The sequence below is a fragment of the Pelodiscus sinensis genome, chromosome 1, assembly GCF_052426305.1.
Source record: "Pelodiscus sinensis isolate ZL-2025 chromosome 1, ASM5242630v1, whole genome shotgun sequence".
Classification (NCBI taxonomy): Eukaryota; Metazoa; Chordata; order Testudines; family Trionychidae; genus Pelodiscus; species Pelodiscus sinensis.
The window spans coordinates 342,204,196-342,224,888 of record NC_143052.1 but is presented as its reverse complement, the minus strand read 5'-3'; positions in this window follow the sequence as shown (position 1 = coordinate 342,224,888).

The following is a 20,693-nucleotide window of genomic DNA, read 5'->3' as shown; positions in this document are numbered from 1 at the left end:
AAAACATAGAAAAACTTTGTTTGAAAACACTGGGCCTAGTCTGTTCTGACATGGGGGAAGGGTAACGCCCCGATGGAATCACTTCACATAGCTCATATAGGCCAAATCGCAGTAACAGCTGGGCAATGTTTCCATGCCCTGTTTAGGACCAAAGCTGGCAATCTAGATGGGCTGAGGTAAAGGAAAGATTCTCCATCTTAAAGGGGGAACTGAGGCCCAGAGAGATGAAATGACCTATCTAAGGTCTCACAGGATAGGCAGAGGCAGGAATTTGGATTTAAGTTCCAGGCCAGTTCTTTAACCACAAGACCTTTCTTGTGCCCCAGGAAACAATGTTATTTTTCAAGCAACTAAGGGTTTTAGAGGGAAATAGCACCATAGCATCTGAGCAGAACAGGAGAGGTAGGTTCAGGTCTCCTAACTCCTGTGGTTAGGACACTCATGCAGAACTATCCTGCCTCTCCTTCCGCTTCCTGTCCTAAACGGTGGGGTGGTGTTTCTGTGCCCAACAGCCACTACAGAAAAGAAGCTACTATTTTGGTTGGCACACTAGGATCTTGATCTCCACTCAGGCTTATGCGTGTTACTGTAATACAATAGAGCTGGGTGAAAAATGGAAATGCAGATGTGGGTAGAGGGGGGAAATGTCACAGTTTGGCATTTTTAAATAAAAACTTTATCAACATGTTTATTTAAAAAAATTCTAATATTTTTGAGAAATCTTTAACAAAAAAGAGTTGTCAATTTCTGAAAGGAGGGGCAAATCTTTTTTTTTTTTTTTTTTTTTTTAAATGAATGGCAACACTTTCCCATGAAAAATGTTTCTCATTAAAAACCTTTTGACTGGCTTTAAACATGCACAAATTTGTAAGTACCCAGTTGAAGCATCAGGAGTTATTTAGATGAAATAGAATGATCTCAGATGTAACGGAATCAGCCCTGACTCCAATACAAATTTTGCAAAATGTGCCAGAAGATCTTACAATGAGCAAAAGTGGTCAGGACCTCAGACTAGTATATGATCTGAAAGCAAGGAATCTTTGCTAGTCAGTTAAAACCAAAAAGTGATAACTATCTCTTATCTAGTACGTTTAATCTGTGCATCTATACACTTTACCAATGAATGTAGTATTATTATCTCACTTTTGCAGATGAGGAAACTGAGGCAAGGTCTAACATTCCAAGGGACAAGCAACAGAGGGGTAACTATGTTAATATGTGTACACACACACACACACACACAAATACACACAAATACACACACACACACACACACACACGGAATCTTGTGGCACCTTAAAGATATAGGCCACGTCCTTACTTACCCATGGAGCGACTCTCCAGAAGTCAATCTTCTAGTGTTTGGTTTAGCAGGTCTAGTATAGACCTATACATTGAATGCTGAGGGCAGCTCCAGCTGGCGTCTGTACTCCTCGTAGTTGTGAGGAGTAAGGGAAACCAACAGGAACGTTTTTTCCTGCTGTGTGAATGCCGCCAAGGCTCGGTTTAAGGTAAGCTGACTCCAGCTATGTGTTCTGTGTGTTCTAGGTAGCTAGAGTTACGTACTTTACCTTACAGGTTTAGTGTAGACCTGGCCTGACAGATTTACTTGGGCACAAGCTTTCATGAATTAAAAGCCCACAAAAGCTTATGCCCAAATAAATTGGTTAGTCTGTAAGCTGTCACAGGGCACCTCGTTGTTCTAAGAGACCTTTGGGTCGTTTGGTGGAGAGTTTCATCATGAGTGAGTATATGTCAGAGACCCCGATGTACAAGTCCCTAGCCTCTTACACCACAACACTATAATGACAGTGTAAGAATGGGTTGTAGCCTCTTGGCTGACTCATGGAAGTTGATATTAAGAATTAAACAGAACAGCGTCCTGGGTCCTCACAAACCTTGCCCTATTCCTGCTGATAAGGAATTGTCACTGAAGATTTACTGAGAGCGCTTTGGCAAAGCAGGCCAGTCACCCCAGGGATAGCACAATATTAATAATAGTGACTAGCGCCATTGGATCTGTGGTATCATTTACCAGCCAGACGGGAAACCTGACATCTTATTAAGGCAGTTTATGACTATAGAGCGGCTTCTGAGGGCTTTTGCAGGGGGATATAATTGCAAATAACTGAGCCCCGCATAGGTACGCCACAGGAAATCTTTCTCAACCTCCCAATCATGGTCCTTTTTCCAGACTCTGGGTCCAGTTGACTTTAGTCAAACCTTTGATGTTCCTCGGCCGTGATCATAAATATTCACTACACAGGTCACCTAAGGCCTGTAGGGTGTTGACCTGGTGGAGGGAACCCCCAGCCCGAAGCCTATAGTGGCCACAGAGGAATGTCACCTTAGGTCTTTGAAATGCAGGAGGGGAAACCTGGAAAACATTATCCCTTTGCTTTCCAGTTCGCATCCTGACTAAGTAGTGATGGGCCGGAGTCGGGGTGTCTGGCTCTGAATCCAAACTCCCTGAGGGATCGGCGGGCAGGAGCTTCTCTGCCCGACCGAATCGCTCCCCTCCAGCTCACAAAGGCTGTGCAGTGAGACAGAGCTGATGTGGATGAGGTTGGGGAGAACTGCAGTAGGGGCAGGCGAGAATACTGGTGGCATTACCATTATGAGTGAGGCACTTTTTGTATTGCCGGAGTACCTGGGAGCCCCAGCCAGGGACTAGGAACCCATTGTGCCGGCGCTGTACAAACCCGCGGCAAAAGCCGGTGCCTGCAATGTCTCGTGTTCATGCCGCATTGCTGCTAGGTAAGGCGCATGAGCCACCCGGGGGCTGGGGGTGGGGGGCGGGTCAGAACCTGGAGAGGCGTATTCCGGGTTCTGCCCAGGCTGCTGCTGTTCTCCTAACTCTCCCACAGTCACTCAGTGGTGGGCAGCCTGGTAGCAGCTCGCGGCCCCATCAGAGCCCAGGGTGCTATGGTGCTGGGTGCTGTACATGCGCCAGGTGGCCAGTTTGGGACCAGAAGAGCCGGTCAAACAGGAGTCCTGTGGGCGGCTGTTGATTGTCGGTTTGATGGAGCCACAGCATCACAGAGCAGGGCAGGCTTTCTGCCAGCCACTACGCTGCACTGCTCCTGATTGCTCCCGGCTTGTGTAGCCTTGGCGCCTGGTACCCAGCTTTGTACTCCCTGCAGCAGGGCTGTACCCTCACGGCATCCCTCCCCATCCCGTCCTGCCCCCCCATCCCTCACGGCATCCCTCCCCATCCCGTCCTGCTCCCCCCCATCCCTCACGGCATCCCTCCCCATCCCGTCCTGCTCCCCCCCATCCCTCACGGCATCCCTCCCCATCCCGTCCTGCTCCCCCCCATCCCTCACGGCATCCCTCTCCATCCCGTCCTGCTCCCCCCCATCCCTTACGGCATCCCTCCCCATCCTGTCCTGCCCCCCCCATCCCTCACGGCATCCCTCCCTCTTCCGTCCCGCCCCCCCCATCCCTCACAGCATCCCTCCCTCTTCCGTCCCACCCCCCCCATCCCTCACGGCATCCCTCCCTCTCCCGTCCTGCCCCCCCATCCCTTACGGCATCCCTCCCCGTCCCGTCCCACCCCCTTATACCTCACTGCATCCCTCCTTGTCCCGTCTCGCCCCAATATCCCTCCCTGCATCCCTCCCCATCCTGTCCTAACTGCCATATCCCTTACTGCATCCCTCCCTCTCCTGTCCCACCCCTTATCTTTCATTGTATCCTACCCTGTCCTAGCCCCATACTCCACTGCATCCGTCCCACCCTTCCCCCATCTCTCCATCATTGCATCCCTCCCTTTCCCAGCCCCCACCCCCATACCTATCACTCTCCCATCTTGTCATGCCCCCCACACCTAACCACCCAGCCTGTACCCCTCACAGCTCTCTCTCCCAACAACCATCCTCTCCACCTCCCTGAGCCACCATTCCAGTGTCCCTCATCCCCACCTCTACCTCCCATAGCCTCAGGCATTTGTAGCCTTCTGTTGCCTCCTGTCCCCCCTCCACCCCACATGTCGAAAAAGTGGACTTTTGTCGACAAAACTATACCTGTGTTGACTCTATTGCCGAATTCTGTCAACAGTAAGTCAACAGAATGTGGCAGTTTTGTCGACAGCGGTAAACCTCATTCTACGAGGAATAATGCCTTTTGTCGACAGAGTTCTATTGACAAAAGGCGCTATTGCATCCATGCTGTGCTTTTTCAAAAGAGAGTGTCTAGATTCTCTGTCGAAAAAGCGGCTTGCTTTGTCGACGGAACTGGCTGTAGTCTAGATGCTCTTTGTCGACAAAGCCTCTGTTGACAAAAGCCTGTAGTTTAGATGTACCCTTTGACTTTTGTTTTTTTTGCTGGCTTGCGCAAAAAACAAAAAAAAATTATGACCCCACAGTATGTGTGTGTAATCTTTCCATGACAAACTGGGAGGGGTTGCGACTAATCTGGAGGATAGGGTAATAATTCAAAATGACCTGGACAAATTGGAGAAATGGTCTGAGGTAAATAGGATGAAGTTTAATAAAGACAAATGCAAAGTGCTCCACTTAGGAAGGAACAATCAGTTTCATACACACAGAATGGGAAGTGACAGTCTGGGAAGGAGTACGGCAGAAAGGGATCTAGGGGTTATAGTGGACCACGGGTTGAATATGAGTCAGCAGTGTGATGCTGTTGCAAAGAAAGCAAACATGATTCTGGGATGCATTAACAGGTGTGTTGTGAGCAAGACATGAGAAGTCATTCTTCCGCTCTACTCTGCGCTGGTTAGGCCTCAGTTGGAATATTGTGTCCAGTTCTGGTCACCACATTTCAAGAAAGATGTGGAGAAATTGGAGAGGGTCCAGAGAAGAGCAACGAGAATGATTGAAGGTCTAGAGAACATGACCTATGAGGGAAGACTGAAGGAACTGGGTTTGTTTAGTTTAGAAAAGAGAAGATTGAGGGGGGACATGATAGCAGTTTTCAGGTATCTAAAAGGGTGTCATAAGGAGGAAGGAGAAAACTTGTTCATCTTGGCCTCTGGGGATGGAACAAGAAGCAATGGGCTTAAACTGCAGCAAGGGAGGTTTAGGTTGGACATTAGGAAAAAGTTCCTAACTGTCAGGGTGGTCAAACACTGGAATAAATTGCCCAGGGAGGTTGTGGAATCTCCATTTCTGGAGATAGTTTAGAGTAGGTTAGATAAATGTCTATCAGGGATGATCTAGACAGTATTTGGTCCTGCCATGAGGGCAGGGGACCGGACTTGATGACCTCTTAAGGTCCCTTCCAGTCCTAGTATTCTATGATTCTATGAAAAGAGAAGGGAGTTCTAAAAGAAATGTATTATTTTTAAAAAAGTGAACGTTATTGACTAGTCATGGCAGAAGAACCAATGTATCATTCATTTCTCGCCACCTTTGTCTAGCTCAGTGGTTCCCAAACTTTTCAGCATCATGCCCCCTTTTTGATTTTTGAAAAACCCTCATGCCCCCTGCCCCTCCAAAATAGCAAAACTCGTTGAGCAAAAAAACAACAACCCCTTTTGTGCAAGAGCCGTTCTTCCTCATTTTTTCAGCTCCTTTTTGAGCAAAAGCCTCTTGTGCAAAAATGGCCCCTAATTAATTATGCAAATGAAGTGCGGTGATGTTCTACTCCACACTTCATTTGCATAAGCTTTTGCGGAAGAAGGCTGCAGTATAGACGTAGCCCCAATGTGTACATGTGTGTATTGGCATTTAAGCGTGGGCATCAGTTTGTACAGCTATAATTGCATAGGTGTCTGGACAGGTGCATTTCTGGGGTTCTACTCTGTGGAATTGTATTTGGGCTTAGTAGTGGGTCTTTAACGGACCCACTGCAGCTGTGATAATGTGTGGGCCTAATTCCGTAACACGTAAAGTTACAATAACATAAGGGTCATGAAGTATTGAACAAAAATCATGAAGCTGATCTCAACAAAGGGCAGAGGGGAGGGAAAGAATCATGTAAACCTTGGTGAAATTAATTTTTTAAAATTACCCTTTATGATTATTTTGCAACCAGCTCTAGCATCCTGAATCAAATAAAACCTGAACTCTAGCACAATACACCTGTCCCAACTATACAGCTGCCTGTTCAGGTCTCGCAGTAGAAATGAGCATGTGCACAAGGGTGGGGGAGAGCAAGCAATGGAGGGGAGGGAACGGAGTGAGTGTGGGCGGGGCATTGGGAGGAGTGGGACAGGGGCGGGATCTCAAGAAAAGCGGCTGGTCAGCGAGTGGAGCAAGAGTGTTTGGTTTTCTGGAATTAGAAACTTGGCAACCCTATAAATGCACATAGTGAGAGACCATCCTGGTGCTCATAGGCTGATGGTGCAAGAAAAGGGAGGAGTATTATTCCCATTCCACAGCTGGGGAGGACTGAGGCACAGAGAGATTCAGTGACTGGTCCAAGATGACCTTGAACATGTATCACACAGCCAGTGCCTTACCCATAAGACCATAATAGAACCATAGCATACTAGAACTGAAAGGGACCTCGAGAGATCATCAAATCCAGTCCCCTGCTTGCATGGCAGGACCAAGCACCATCTAGATCACCCCTGATAGATGTCTGTCTGGCCCGCTCTTAAATATCTCCAGTGATGGAGATTCCACAACCTCCCTAGGCAATTTATTCCAGGGTTTAACCACCCCGACAGGAAGTTTTTCCTAATGTCCAAACTAAATCTCCCTTGCTGAAATTTAAGGCCGTTATGATGTCCTCCTATCGCCAGCTGTGACATTACGCTGTGCCAGCTAATGAGAATAAAGGCAGAATATTGAGTGAGAGAACAAGATTTACCAAAACTATGAGCACATGAGGCTATTTATTCAGTCCTTCCACTTGAGATTAATCGTTTTCAGGCAACTGGGCCTTCGACCCACCGGCCCATAGGTCCCTTGCTATGGGAGCTTTCGGCTTTTCCTTATGCATTCATCTTATTTTTCACTTTGGAAGCAGTGAAGCGTGACTAGATCCATCATGAAAATATATGGAGGCCCAAAAGGATCTTTAATAATTGCTACCACCTTGGGCCCTGGCTACTCCATGTGAACCAGGGATTCTCATGCTCACTGCTTTCTGAAGTGGAGCTCAAGTACTTTCCCACCAGGATTATGGCTCCATTTGACTTAATTTTCATTGATATTTTTTCTAGTCCCATCAACTACTTCCTTAGAAATGTTCTATTCTATAGCTGAGAACGAGTTTATTATTTCCTGTCAAGGGGTAAATAAAGCTATGGCATCTCTGACGCAGTCTATAATGTATCTGCATAATGTGAAGGTTCAAATAAATCAATAAAAGAGTTACTCTCCTGGGGACAATATGCTGCAAAATATTTCATCGGAAGGCCTGGATATTATTATTCTTGTAATTAATCTTCCCCGGTTATAGCTCTGATTGTGTTTTCCTGTCATTAGTTGGGGCAGTACTGCCTATGGCCACTAGGTGTCATTGGGAAACTCTCTACAGGGTAGCTTTGCAAATGGGAGGATGGAGTTAAGTGGAATTCCTGGAGTCTAACAAGTGTGGAGTGTTTGTGAATCAGAGGAATCATTTCCTTCGGTCGTGAGATTTTGGCCTGCAGAGAGGGTTCAATTCACAGCAGAGTATTAGCTGGGTGAATTATCCTTCGTATGTAGCTATGGGCAAGGCCAGCCATAGCTTAGTGATGCTGATATAATAGTAATAACACTTAGCATTCTGATACTTTCAGGGCCTTCTCTCACCTTCTGCATCAGAATCATCATTAGTGCAACTTCACTAAATTTTACCTGGGATTGAAACATCCACTTTCCTGATCATTTGTAGATGCTCAGCTCTTGTTTCGTGCTGGTAATATTACAGCCCAGTGGAGGCCTGATATTCTTGTCTGTGGGGCATTGCTTGTGCCTGGCAAATGAACAGTGGGTGCAAATCTTGTACCCCTCACTGCTTGATTGGTACCTGCACTCAAGGAGCCAGGCTTCAGACTGGGGCGGCGATCCAGTCTCCGGTGAAAGAATGTGGGCATGTGTCTTGCTGGCACATTTGATGCCCATCATAACAAGGCTGGTTCCTGCAAATGTTCCCTTCATTTAACCACTACATACATACAAAACTGGGATCTGCAGCCAGGACCTGAAGTTGCTACCTCTGTGACTTTTAGAGGGTTTCGTTTGGAACCCCCAGATCTAAACCTGTCCATAAGATTCTAAACTCCAGGCTGGATCCAGTATTGAAGGGATGATCCTTTTCGGTTTGGGTGCAGTGAAAATCTCATGTGTACAGCTGGTTTCCTGTGACTGTTTGGCTCCAAGGTAGTAGGAATCCCCGTGAGAGTAACTGAGCTAGTGAGATTTGTACCGTATGGAGCTGAAATCTTGCAAAAATAACTTTTGGCACAGTTGAATCCAAACCTGAACCCAGGTGCTGATGCACATGGGATGAACACACAGAGACAGCTGATGCATGTGGTATGAGCACATAGGACGAGCTATCTGTTGTGTCTACCAGAACTTGGACCACCCATATCTAGAGAGGGCACTGCCTGTCCTCTTAGTTGTGAATCAGTTGCCTTGCAGGCAGTATGTTATAGTTAGTGACTCGAAACCAGGCATTAGTTTCCATTTACTGTCTGTCTTAGGATTTCATACTACTGCCAGATAACAAGACAATACTGGTAATGCAAATATATTTTCAGAGATCTCTATACTGTGCAACTTGACATATTTTAATAGTTTTCTTTTTTTCCCAAAGAGAACAGTGCATTTGTAGGGAAACAACTGCTGAAGGAAAGCCAGGTGAGGCGGGACATAGTGTATATATTTCCTAATGAGCCAGTGAAACTTTTGGCCAAACTATGAACAGTTTCTTGTCTGAAGTTTAAAAGAACCCCATTAGCTTGTCCTGCATTATTTTTAGTTTTTGGATCCCACTGCATGCCAGGTGCCAGGCTGGGAAATGAAAGCAGGGAATTGTCATAAGGGAACCAGTTCTTGTAAAACTTCCAAGTGCATTACAAAGTTGTTGAGCCTGGGTCTCCACCTTATGCCATTTATCGACCGAGCAAAGTGTGTATGGAATGTTAGCAAATTCAAAGGATCAAACTGACTTAAACTGGAGCTATGTGTTCTCATCACTTCTGAAAATCAGGCTACTTATGTTAGTCTATAAGGTGCCACAGGACTCCTCGCTGCTTTTGCAGGCTACTTATGTAGACACCCAAATATGGATTTGAGCCTATAACTTTAGACATGCAAGTTGGAGAATATTGACCTTAAAGACAGGTCTCAAATCACACAGGGAGTAATTGGTCAAGATAAGTTTGGAACTTGGACTGAAAAGGTCAAAACTGTTCACAAAGAAAGTTTGTCAAACAAATGAACAACCCAATGGACAAGATTTTGGTAATGATATGTTCCATTTCTTGTAAAATGTTCTGTGACAGCAAATCAATATTTTTATCACTTTTTCCCAAGAACATTGAGGTTTTTTTTTCTTGGCCAAACCCAGTGCACCGGAAAACAACTTGGGTTTCATTAAATGAAAAATTTGCAGAATGATGTTGAGAAAAATGTTTGCCATGTAGTTATAGCTGTGTTGGTCCGAGGAGGTTAGAAAGACAAGGTGTGTGATGGGTTATTCCAACAATCTACAGATTTACCTTCTCTTTTACCATTTACCTTCTCTTTTTTGTCCTAGGACTGCAAAAGTGTCAATGGGTCGGTCTACCCTGAATGGTCCCTTACAGTATGTAGTACAGCATATGCTAAAAACCATGTCCCACCTGGCATTTAACTGCGATGCTGGGGGTAGAACTGTGTGTGGCTCTCAAGCTTGTCTCTCTGACCAACAAAATATTTTATCCCACCTATCTTGTCTGTGGAGAAGAATCATAGTTGGTGCATAATAAAGGCCAGGAGAGGCTTTGTCTACGCTGCAACTTGAAAGGCAAAACTTTTTTGTCATTTACATAAAAAAGCCCTGCCTCACCCGTCCATGGAAAGACAAACTGTTGCTATGGCAAGTGGCAGTGGGAATGGCTCTTTGTCGTCATCAGCGCTCTCCTCTGGACAACACGAACCCGACTTGTATTGGGGTGGATGTATTTTGTTGGCCAAAATGCGGATAGGCATCATTTACACTGCCAGACTTCCAGCGATACGGCTGTGTTGCTAAAAGCTGTGTAATGTAGACAAATCCGAAGCCTCCCCAAACCTTGTCCTGTTAGGGGCGGGGGAAGGGAGCACAGTGATGGATTTGGGACCCTCTGCCTCGACCCCAGAGCTGAAGGACCATTTCGCTTCCTGTTCCAGCTCCGGGGCTGTGGCAGGGCACGGAGCTTTTCCAGTCTCGGGGAAGCAGAGGGGGTTAAGGAATGAGCAGCGGGCTGTGCAGAGGAAAGATGGAATGGAGGTGGAATAGGGGTAGGGCCGTGGGTGGAATGTGGGTGGGTCAGTGGGGGAAGGGGCTCTGGGCTCAGGTCTTCAGCCAGGCCAGGGAGCACCAACATGGTCCCAGCCAATGCTGAGAGCTCATCCCCAGCTGGGACAGAGCTCTCGGTCCCCTGACCCTTATGGTCCCAACTGAGCTCTCAGCCCCCAACCCCCACCCTGGCTGTCCATAGCCAAGCTCAGAGCTCTCCCACTCTTTGTGGCCCTGAGCCTGGAGCTGCACTGTAGGCTTCCCTCAGGCCCTGAGCCCCTGTCTCCCACCCTGGTGGGGGCCATGAGTTCTGCGATGCTGATAGCAGCAGGCAGGGGTAGGGCCTCACCCAAAGAGGTGTGCTTGGGGCTAGCTCCTCCCAAGGGAAAGCTTCCCCTGCTGTCCATGAGAAGAACCGTGATTAAAAAAGTTGGTTAAAATGAAAATATTTGCAAAAACAAACGAAACATTGGGAGCGATGGAAAATGGGATCGTTTCAATTCCTGTGATATGGCAAAAAAGAGGCATTTATTCACTTCTTTGAGCATGGGTGCCGGTGTGTATTCCACTGTCTTTATGCACATGATTCAGGCCTCTGGAGCCGGAGAATTTTGGAAAGCAGTATCCATTGATCCGTACATGCGTCCTTGCTCACCTTGTGCCTCCAACCAAGGAGACAACAGGAGAGACGGACAGACTGCTTTGCCAGTTCCTTCTCCATGCTGCATGGGCTTTGTCAGAACCTTCCAGTATCTGAAGATTCAGCTTTCTGCTTTATCTGTACCGATATGTAGGTACGCATACATCGTTTTTATAGTGATAGTTTTAATTGTTTATCTGATCATTTTAGTGAAGTTTAGTGAGTTAACTAATCTCACTGACCAAGGGAGCATCCCTTTATGTCCTGTTTGGGTACTGGACAATGCCCAGGACTTTAGGCTCCTAAATTTGGGCTTCCTGACAGCGACCATTTTCAGTCGATGGTGACCACCAATGCCGCCTGAATTACGTGAGGGAAGCCTATAGTGCGGCAAAGTGCAGAATGTGTCTGTAATGGAGCTAGACCCTAAGGCCATAGGGTATGTATACACTACAGTGTTATTTCGAAATACCTAATTTTGAAATAGTTTCGAACACCAGGCCTCCCTCTACATCAACCAGAAGGGATACTTCTCAGTCATCCTGCAGGCTGTGTCTGACCACCGGGGCCACTTCGTGGACATCAATGTGGGCTGGTTCAGCACGACCCGCAGGTGTACCGCAATTCCTCCGTGTGCCAGAGGCTGCATGCCGGGACTTTCTTCCCTGACCACCACATCGGGGTCAGGGACATGGACGTGCCTGTGTGCCTGATGGGGGATGCGGCCTATCCCCTACAACCTTGGCTCATGAAGCCATACACGGGACACCTCAACCCCTCCCAACAGGCATTTAATGCCAGGCTCAGCAGGGTCGAGGTCGTCTTCGGCTGGCTGAAGGCCCATTTTAGATGCCTCCTCACCCACCTGGATCTCTCTGAACAGAATATTCTGCACATGGTGGCAGCATGCTGTGTGCTGCACAATTTGTGTGAGTGGATTGGGGAGGCTTTCCTGCCAGGCTGGATGGCAGAGGCTGTCCACTTGGCCAGCCTGTACATGCAGCCTTGCACAGCTCCCAGCCGGGAGGCCTATCAGGGGGCTGTCCATAGGCAGGAGGCCCTTCGGGAGAGCTTCCACCCGGAGGAGGACTAACAGTCTGCCTGGTGTGCCCCACTGGGTGCTTGTGCCTCATTCCACCCTCATGTCATTCCACTTACCCCTCCCTAACTCCCTTTCCTGATGTACAATAAAGACACGTGTTCAAGAAAACAAACTCTCTTTATTGAACAAAACTGGGGTGGTGGTGGGGGGAATGAAACTCAGGTGAGACTGGGGAAAGAAGGCAGGAGAGGGGAGGCGAGAGTGTGAGAGAAGGGAGGGGTAAACCTGGGAGGAGGAAGCTGGAAGGGGGAGGAAAGGGGAGATGAAGCTCAGGGTCTTGCTGACCTACCTGTCTTCCAGCACTGTGGGTGTGGAGGCCTCGGTGTCCCTGGTGGGAGGGAGGGTATAGAGGGTGGGGAGGAGGAGTGGTAGCTGGGGAGGCAGCAGGGGCTGGAGTGGCAGGAGGCAGCAATCTCTGCACCAGGGTCTGCAGGTGGTTGCAGATGGCACGGCCCTGGGCAAGCAGCTCCCACCAGCTCTCCCGCCAGAGCTGCAGGTCTTCGTGCAACCAGTGGTCGAGGGTGCGGTGCAGGCCTCGCAGTATCCCCAGGTGCTGCTGCTGGTAGTCCTGTTGGGCACGGGTCAGCCTGCAGAGTGCCCAGGTGCAGGAGGATGTCCCATGCGGCGTGGTGCACCCTGCACTTGCAGCTGGTGTGGCTGTGGACATACAAGAGAAGTGGTCAGTTCTCCCTGGGGACACAGTGGTTGAAGCCCAGTCCCCCTCTGCAAGGCAAGGACAACAGGTCTCCACACCATCAGAGCCGATGTGCTAGCACAGAGGCCATGCTCGGGATGTCCTGCTATCCCCGGGAGTGGGAGCTGGCCTGGGAGTGCACCCATGCTCCTGTGCTGTATGTGGTGTGGGTCTGTGGGTGTGGGGGGAGATGTCCCTTGACTCTGTGTAGAGGGGGCTTGTGGAGGGAGGGCATTGTTCTGTGTCTTACCCCGGGGTCAGGAGCATGTCCTGTGCCTTCATACATACACATGTGTGGGTAACAGGCCAAGGCCCCTGTGTGGCAGCCTGCTGGGGCCATGTGCCCAGGGGTGGCACGGCACATGCACAGGTTGCTGCGTGATCCGTGGTCAGCAAGGCCCATGCACGCAGTCCCTGGTCTCCCTCCTCTCCCACCCCCGCATAAAGGGACAGTGATGGAACTCACATGTTGTTGCCTCCCCGGCCTCGGACCACACTGGCGACAGGCTCACTGGGATGGCTCAGGGGTCCTGGCTGTGCGGCATGCTCCCTCTGGGCTCCTGCAACTCCTGGCCCTTCTCCTCTGTGCCCTGAATAGGACCCTCTGCTCCAGGGTCGATGACCCCTGTGGGGGCACGGACCATCCCGCCCCCCAGGATGCGGTCAAGGGCATCAAAATAGGGGCAGATGTCTAGGTCTGCCCCTGTTTGGGAGTTGCCCCTGTGGCCCTGGCATACACCTGCCACAGCTCCTTAATTTTCTTCCAAACCTGCTCCTGGGTTCAGATGTGGCCTTTGGTGGCTAGGCTGGCAGCCATCTGACTGTAGAGGGTTGCGTTCCTTCATCTAGTGCAGAGATCATAGACGTTGGAGGCATCCCCCCAAACCTCAATGAGGTCCCTGATTTCTGCACTGAACCAGGAACCTGCCCACCTTTTCCAGCCTGGGAAGCTCCTGGGAGTTGGCAGACTTGTCCCGGGGAATGGTGGAGGGCTGGCTGGCAGTGGCTTGCTGGCTCATGTTGCGGCCACTGGTTCCGGGCAGTGAGTATTGGCTCTGGGCTGGCAGGCCTGGAGCTGGCACAGGCACTGTGGCCAGACTCTACCCCTTTAAGGGGTTCGGGGATGGGGGGAGGAGAGGAGTTTTCCTGGTTGGGGCCAGAGTGGCCACCAGGGCACCCTGGGAAGGGCTGGAGATTCCCTATTTCGAAATAGCCACTATTCCGTGTCTACACAGCACTTATTTTGAAATAGCAATTTCAAAATAGGCGCTATTCCTCGTGGAATGAGGTTTACCAAGTTCAAAATAAGCCCTCCGCTATTTTGATTTAATTTTGAAATAGCGGTTGGCTTGCGTAGACGCTAGTAAATAACAGCTGTTATTCTGAAATAACTTTGCTGTGTAGACATACTCATAGAGAAGTCCTCCAGCAAGCTACAGAGGCTCTGGAGGAACCAAGCAAAGGACTACAAAAGGAGCTGCAGAAACAGAGGCAGCTTAGTTGCAGCTCAGACCTGATGGGTGAAGGTTAAAAGGGCTGGCTGGATGGCAGAACTAGGGACAGCTCAGAGAGGGGAGCTATTATTTCAAAATAACTTTACTAGCGTCTACACAAACCAACCGCTATTCCGAAATAGTACTGATCTTCTCAGCAGGATGTTGTTGCCTAGATTGGTCCACAACACCACTAAAGAATTAGGAGCAAATTTGAGTCCACTGCCTCTTTTCCTGACCTCTGGGGCAAGGGAGACCAACTTTACTCCATCTTTTTTATGGCAACCTTTCAAGTATTTGAAGATTACTTATGTCCCCTGCTAACTTTCATGTTTCCCAACGAAACACATCCTGTTCCTTCAGCCTGTGATCGTACGTCTTGCATTCCATCCCTCAGATCATTTTTTGTCACCTGACTGCATCCTTTCTAGGTTCTTTACATCCTTTCTATACATTGGTGATCAAAATTGCACAGAGGACTCCAGCTGGGGCCTAACCATGCTGAGAAGGTCAGTACTATCACCTCCGATGACATGCACAGTTACTTTTTCTAATGAAGTAACTTCTACTTCTTCTAATGCTTCTGTTACGGTGTAACCCATGAACCTAACAGGGAGCTGTCTCTTTACGAGACCCCTGGGTGCGGGGGGAGGTTGGAGTGAGGTATTTTTGGGTCATTGTTGGTAGGCAGATTTAGCACTCCACATCCAGAAGCTTCTGGAACTGGGTGTGTTAGGTTGGAGCCTGCTCCAATAGGTTCTCTGTCTGTTGCTAGGGTTAGACTCTGAGCCAGCAGGCAGGGCGGCTGCTTTTCTAAGGACCTTGTGTCCTGTGTGAGCTGGGAGAGGCTGAACCAGCATCAGAGAACAGGCTGCAGGTAGTGATGAAGTGAACCATCTACCAGGGCACATGGGCTATGCTAGTTATAGCAAGGGGAAACTTGGGAGGGGATGATAACTTCTTCTGCGTTAATTGTCTGCTTTACATGCTGATCTGATTTTAGTCAAACTTTTAGTTCACTTTCTCCGTCAGTGTGATTCTTCAGCTCCTCTTGAAATGTCGCAACGGGGAAAGCGTCATTTCTATTTTGTGAATCTCAGTTTTTGTGTTTTCTTGTAACAGTGTTTTCTTTAAGTTTGATGTGAAGAAGTGGGTCTGGCCCACGAAAGCTCATCACCTAAAAAGCTACCTTGTTAGTCTTTAAAGTGCTACATATTTTTTCCTTTTCTTTAAGTTTGTTCTCTTGTGAGTTAACTGACAGGTTAAATCAGTTAGCTGGCTGCCTAGCAGTGATCCGTAGCAGAGGAAGAGTCTGCCCGGAATTCAAATGAGGATCCATTCAAGCAAGTGGAAAGATGGTTCATACTCAGCGTAAGGTGCAGATTTGATGATGAGAAACACAAACTGAGACTTTGGTGAACTAAATCTAAGCTTTTGGGTTCTCCCAGTTTCTTCTTCTTGCGTTTTGTGTGGACTGAACTATTCAAATCTTACTTTTGGTTTATTTGTTTTTTTAAAATTTGTTAGCTGTAACTGTGAAGACAATGTCCGTGGGTTATACAATGGTTGTGTTGTAAAAAGTAGATTTGTTTCTTCATCGTAAGATTTTATAAAGTTATTTAATTAAATTCATTTCTTTAGTTTCTTGTGGTACTTGAATGCAGGGAGGCTGACACTGGGCAATCCTTGTTGAAATTCCTTAGACCGAACTCTGGGTCTCCAGTTACTTTCTATGGGAGTTGAGGGTTTTTTTGTTTGTTTTAGACACTGGAGAAGGGCAGTGAGGTTTAGCCCACCCAAAGGTTACAACTACAACCTAAAATTGCATTTTTTTTCGCAACAGCATTGCATTGCTGACTCACGCTGAGGTTGAGCTCCACCATAGCTGCCAGATCCTTCTCGGCAGTGCTGCTGTCAAGCTAGTTCTCCCCCATTCTGTACGTGCGACTTTGCTTTGTCTTTCCTAAGTGTAGCAACATTAGTTTCTGTATTGAATTTCTTTTTGTGGCCTATCACCCAGATCTCCAATTTATCAAGTTCTCTCTGAATTTTAGCTCTGTCCTCCAACGTGTTGGCAATTCCCACCTCCCAGTTTTGTGTCCTCTGAAAATTTGATCCATATTCTGTCAAGTTCTGCATTTAAGTCATTAATGAAGATGTTAAACAACCCTAGACCCAGAAGAGCCCCATTTGACAGTGTGAGTTCCCACTGAGTACCAAGGGCAGTATTTTTACTCAACGTTCTTAGTTCCCAAAAAGAAGGGTGGTTGGAGACCCATTCGCCACCTACGCCATCTCACTTGCTTTATTTGCAAACTCAAGTTTTGCCTACTCTTGTCCGGTTTCTGTAATTCCATCCCTAGAAAAGGACAAGTGGTGTACAATTCTTACCACAATGGGTGACTGCTTTTACTTGGACAAGCTACCCTGCTCACAGACATTTTATCAGATTCATGGTGGGCGCTGAACTCTTTCAGTACAGAACACTCCCTTTTGGCATGCAAAGGCCTTTATCTACGTGTTCTTTGTGGTAGCAACCTGCATCAGAGGCTGTGATCTCATCATTTTCCCCTATTGTGATGATGCCAAGAGGCCCATTGACTTTGACAATGCTGCATCTCCTCTTTGCGTGTAAACACTGAAAAATCCATTGTTACCCATACACAGATGTTGGCCTTCTTCAGAGTGCCCTTAAATTCAATTGTAACAAGGATTGACCTGTAGAAGGACGAGTTTCAGGCTATGAATGATATTACACACCAGGTCATAAGCAACTCTTACTGCCGGTCAAGACCTGTCTCCTAAGCTATATGGCCTCATGCACTTATGTCGTGCTATTTGGGAGACTCCACCTTCAAATGGCAGCCAATGGAGCTGCAAAGCTCCATAACTAAGGACATTTAGATAAACAAAGCATCGTGGGCCCACCAGTGGCTTACTGGGGCGGATTCGCAACCCAACTTGGAAAAGTACTGGCCTACAAGCGTGGCTCAAAACTGTATACAACAGTCCCATGAGCACCATGGGGACTGTTTCCACCAAAGTGATGTTGTCCCTGTTACGATGGAAGAACCCCCACCCAAGCACATGTCTGTGTTCCTGGACAATCCTTTGCACCAGACAAAACAATCATTACCAGTGCATGCTTGTTGGGTTGGGTTAGCCCGCAGGGACCTGGACACCTCGAGAGTCCAGGATGCACATCAGTGTACTAGAGCTGCAAGTAGTTCAAAGGGCTTATGAAGCCTTCTCTCCGCCCCCTCCACCATTCATTGAAGGCCACTGTGCCCTCATAACATCAAACACCATCACAACTGTCTTTTACGTCAGCAGCCAGGAGGAGCAGGATCCTGTGCACAGAAGCGGTTAGTCTGTGGAACTGGTGCATAGGTGATCAGATCACTCTGTTAGCAGTCTACCTGTCAGGAAACCAGAATGTGCTAGCGCACGCTCTCAAGAGACACTTTGCTGCCCAGTGTGAAGTGGGAGCTATGCAACTTGACTTGAAGGAGGAACCCCCTCCCTGTGGACCTGGTCTCTTCCCATGCAAACAGGAAATGCAAAATATCCTGTTCCTACATCACTACTTACAGGATGATGCTCTACTCCTTCTGTGGTCAGACCATCTGGGCTTTGCCTTCCTGCCACTACTAATCCTGCCTCAAGGTTGGTGCAAGATTTGGCAGGTCAGGCCTCGAGTTGTTCTCATTGCTCCCAATTGTCCCAAACAATTCTGGTTCCCGTCTCGTCTACTCATGTTGTCCCAGACACAGATCATTATTTGAACAGTTCCTGAGCTCCTGACCCAGGGGAAAAGCGAGGTCAGGCATCCCAACCCAGGGCTGCATAATCCCAGGACCAGGCTTTTGGATGTTCTGAAGCTATACAGAACTTCCTTTCTAATAGTAGGATGGGCACCACTCACAAATGTTATCTAGCTAACTGGGAGCATTTTTTCCTGTCTGGGTGCATCAAAAATGTGTATACTTCCAGGAGCTGAAGATATTCCTTTCATTTTTAGCTATATTCTTTCCTTAAAGATCCATCGTCTCCTTATGGATCCACTGGGCAGTGATCAGAGTACAATACCCATCTTCACAGGGAACCGGATCTTCTTATACCCACTGAATACCAGATTCTGGAAAGACCTAATGAAAACTTTTTCTCCCTATAAATAAAGTCTGCTTCTCAATGGCAATTGAATCTTGTCCTCTGAGGTCTCATCACGCCTCCTATTGTATTGCCAGCTTCTTGCTCCTTTTCTCCTGTCTATGAACGTCACACTTCTGGCTGCCATCACCTCAGCCAGGAAGGTTGGCGAGCTTGGGGTGTTAATGGTGGATTCTTCTTACACTGTATTCCGTAAAGACAAGGGTTCATTATATTTGCACCTTTAAATTGCTCTCCAAAGTAGCCTTTGAGTTTCACCCCAACCAGTCAAATAATTTATCTCTGTTTTTCCCAAAACCACACACATACAAGAATGGAGGCTCCCTTCGTCAGTGTCCAGTGAGCCTTATTCTTTGATCTGCTGAGAACAAAACCTATCAATAAGTCTTCTAGATTATTTGTTGCCATAGCAGTAAGGGTCAGGGATCAGGCTATATCCTGTCAAAGTATCTCAGAATGGCTCTTGGGTAGGGTTGCCAGATGGTTTCAACAAAAATACTGGGACACACTTGACATTACATCACAATCTACATTACATCTTCTTTAGAAAATACCAGATATTTATATTTTCTCAATTTGTTTCCCGAACAGAAAGCTCAAATGGTGGACTGTCCGGTTCAAAACCAGACACTTGGTAACCCTAATCTCTGCTATATTTTACTCTTCTGTCAGCTATCTAATTTTCCTCCTCTTTGGTTTCTGCACTGGATAGGCCTTATCTGGAGCACTGTTGGTCACCAATGTACAGAAATGAGATGGAGAACCTGGAAAGGATCCAGAGGCTAGTGGCAAAGATGGTCAAAGGGATGGGATATTTTAAACCACACAAGCAAAGGCTGAAGGGTGTGTTTCGTGTGGAAAAGAGGAGATTAACAGGGGATGTAATAGCAGTCTTCAAATGTTTGAAAGGCTGCCATTTAAAAAAATTGAGTAAAGTTATTTTGTCTTGCTACAAAGGGTAGGACAAGAGGCAACAGGTTCAAACTACAGCACAGCAGCTTTAGATTAAATCTCAGGAAAAACATCCTATATACGAATCGTAGGACAATAGAACCTAAGGAGGTTGTGGAAGCTCCTTTGCTGGAGGTTTTCAAAAGGAGGCTGAATAGCCATCTGTCTTGGATGATTTAGACGCAACAAACCCTATCTTGGCAGAGAGTTAGACTTGAATCAATTGTTCTTAGATACACATACCCATGGGAGTATGCAGGGGCCTTCTGGGGGTACATCAACTCCTCTAGATATTTGCCTAGTTTTACAACAGGCTACGTAAACACAAAGCTAAAATTTCATATAATGACTTGTATACACTAACATGTAAGTCCAGTATTTATATTCCCATTGATTTATTTTATAATTATATGGAGAACATGAGAAAGTCGGCAATAATGTGGCTGTGATCGTTTTTTTAATATCTGATTTTGTAAGCAAGTAGTTTTGAAGTGAGGTGAAACTTGGGGTATACATGATAAATTGAACTCCTGAAATGGGGACAGCAGCCTGGAAAAGTTGAGAGCCACTGGACTAGGTAACCCTTGCAGTCCCTTCTAACCCTATGGTCCTATGATCTTCTTCTTGGGCTGGGGCAGTAACTTAAGTAGAACAGTGGTTCTCAATCTTTCCAGACTATTGTGCCCCTTTCAAAAGATTGGTTTGTCTTGTGTATCCCCTACGGCCATGTCTCCACTTGCCATAGGATCTGGAGATCAATCCTCCGGGGTTTGATTTAGAGGGTCTAGTAAAGACCCACTAACTTGAATGCTGAGGGTGCCCCTGTTGATATTGATATTCCAACTTGCAAGGAGTTGCAAGGAGTAAGGGAAGTCGACAGGAGCATTTCTCACATTGATCTCTCACTGTGAGGCCACCCCAGAAAATAGGTGCAAGGTGCATTGACTCCAGCTACGCAATTCATGTAGCTGGAGCTGCGTATCTTGCATAAATTTTCTCCACCAGTGTAGACCTGGCTCAAGTCTCACTTCATTTAAAACTGCTTCCTTACAAAATCAGGCATAAAAATAAAAAAGCGTCACAGGCAGGCTATTACAGAAAAATTGCTGGCTTTCTCATGTTTACCATGTGATAAAATAAATTGTGACTTCCCCTCCCCCCCCTTCAGATATACTGTTGTCTATACTATTTAAGTGTAATGAAGTCATTGGCTATATCAAATTTGCTCTCCTAGCATAGTCTGTCTTTTCATGAAAGACA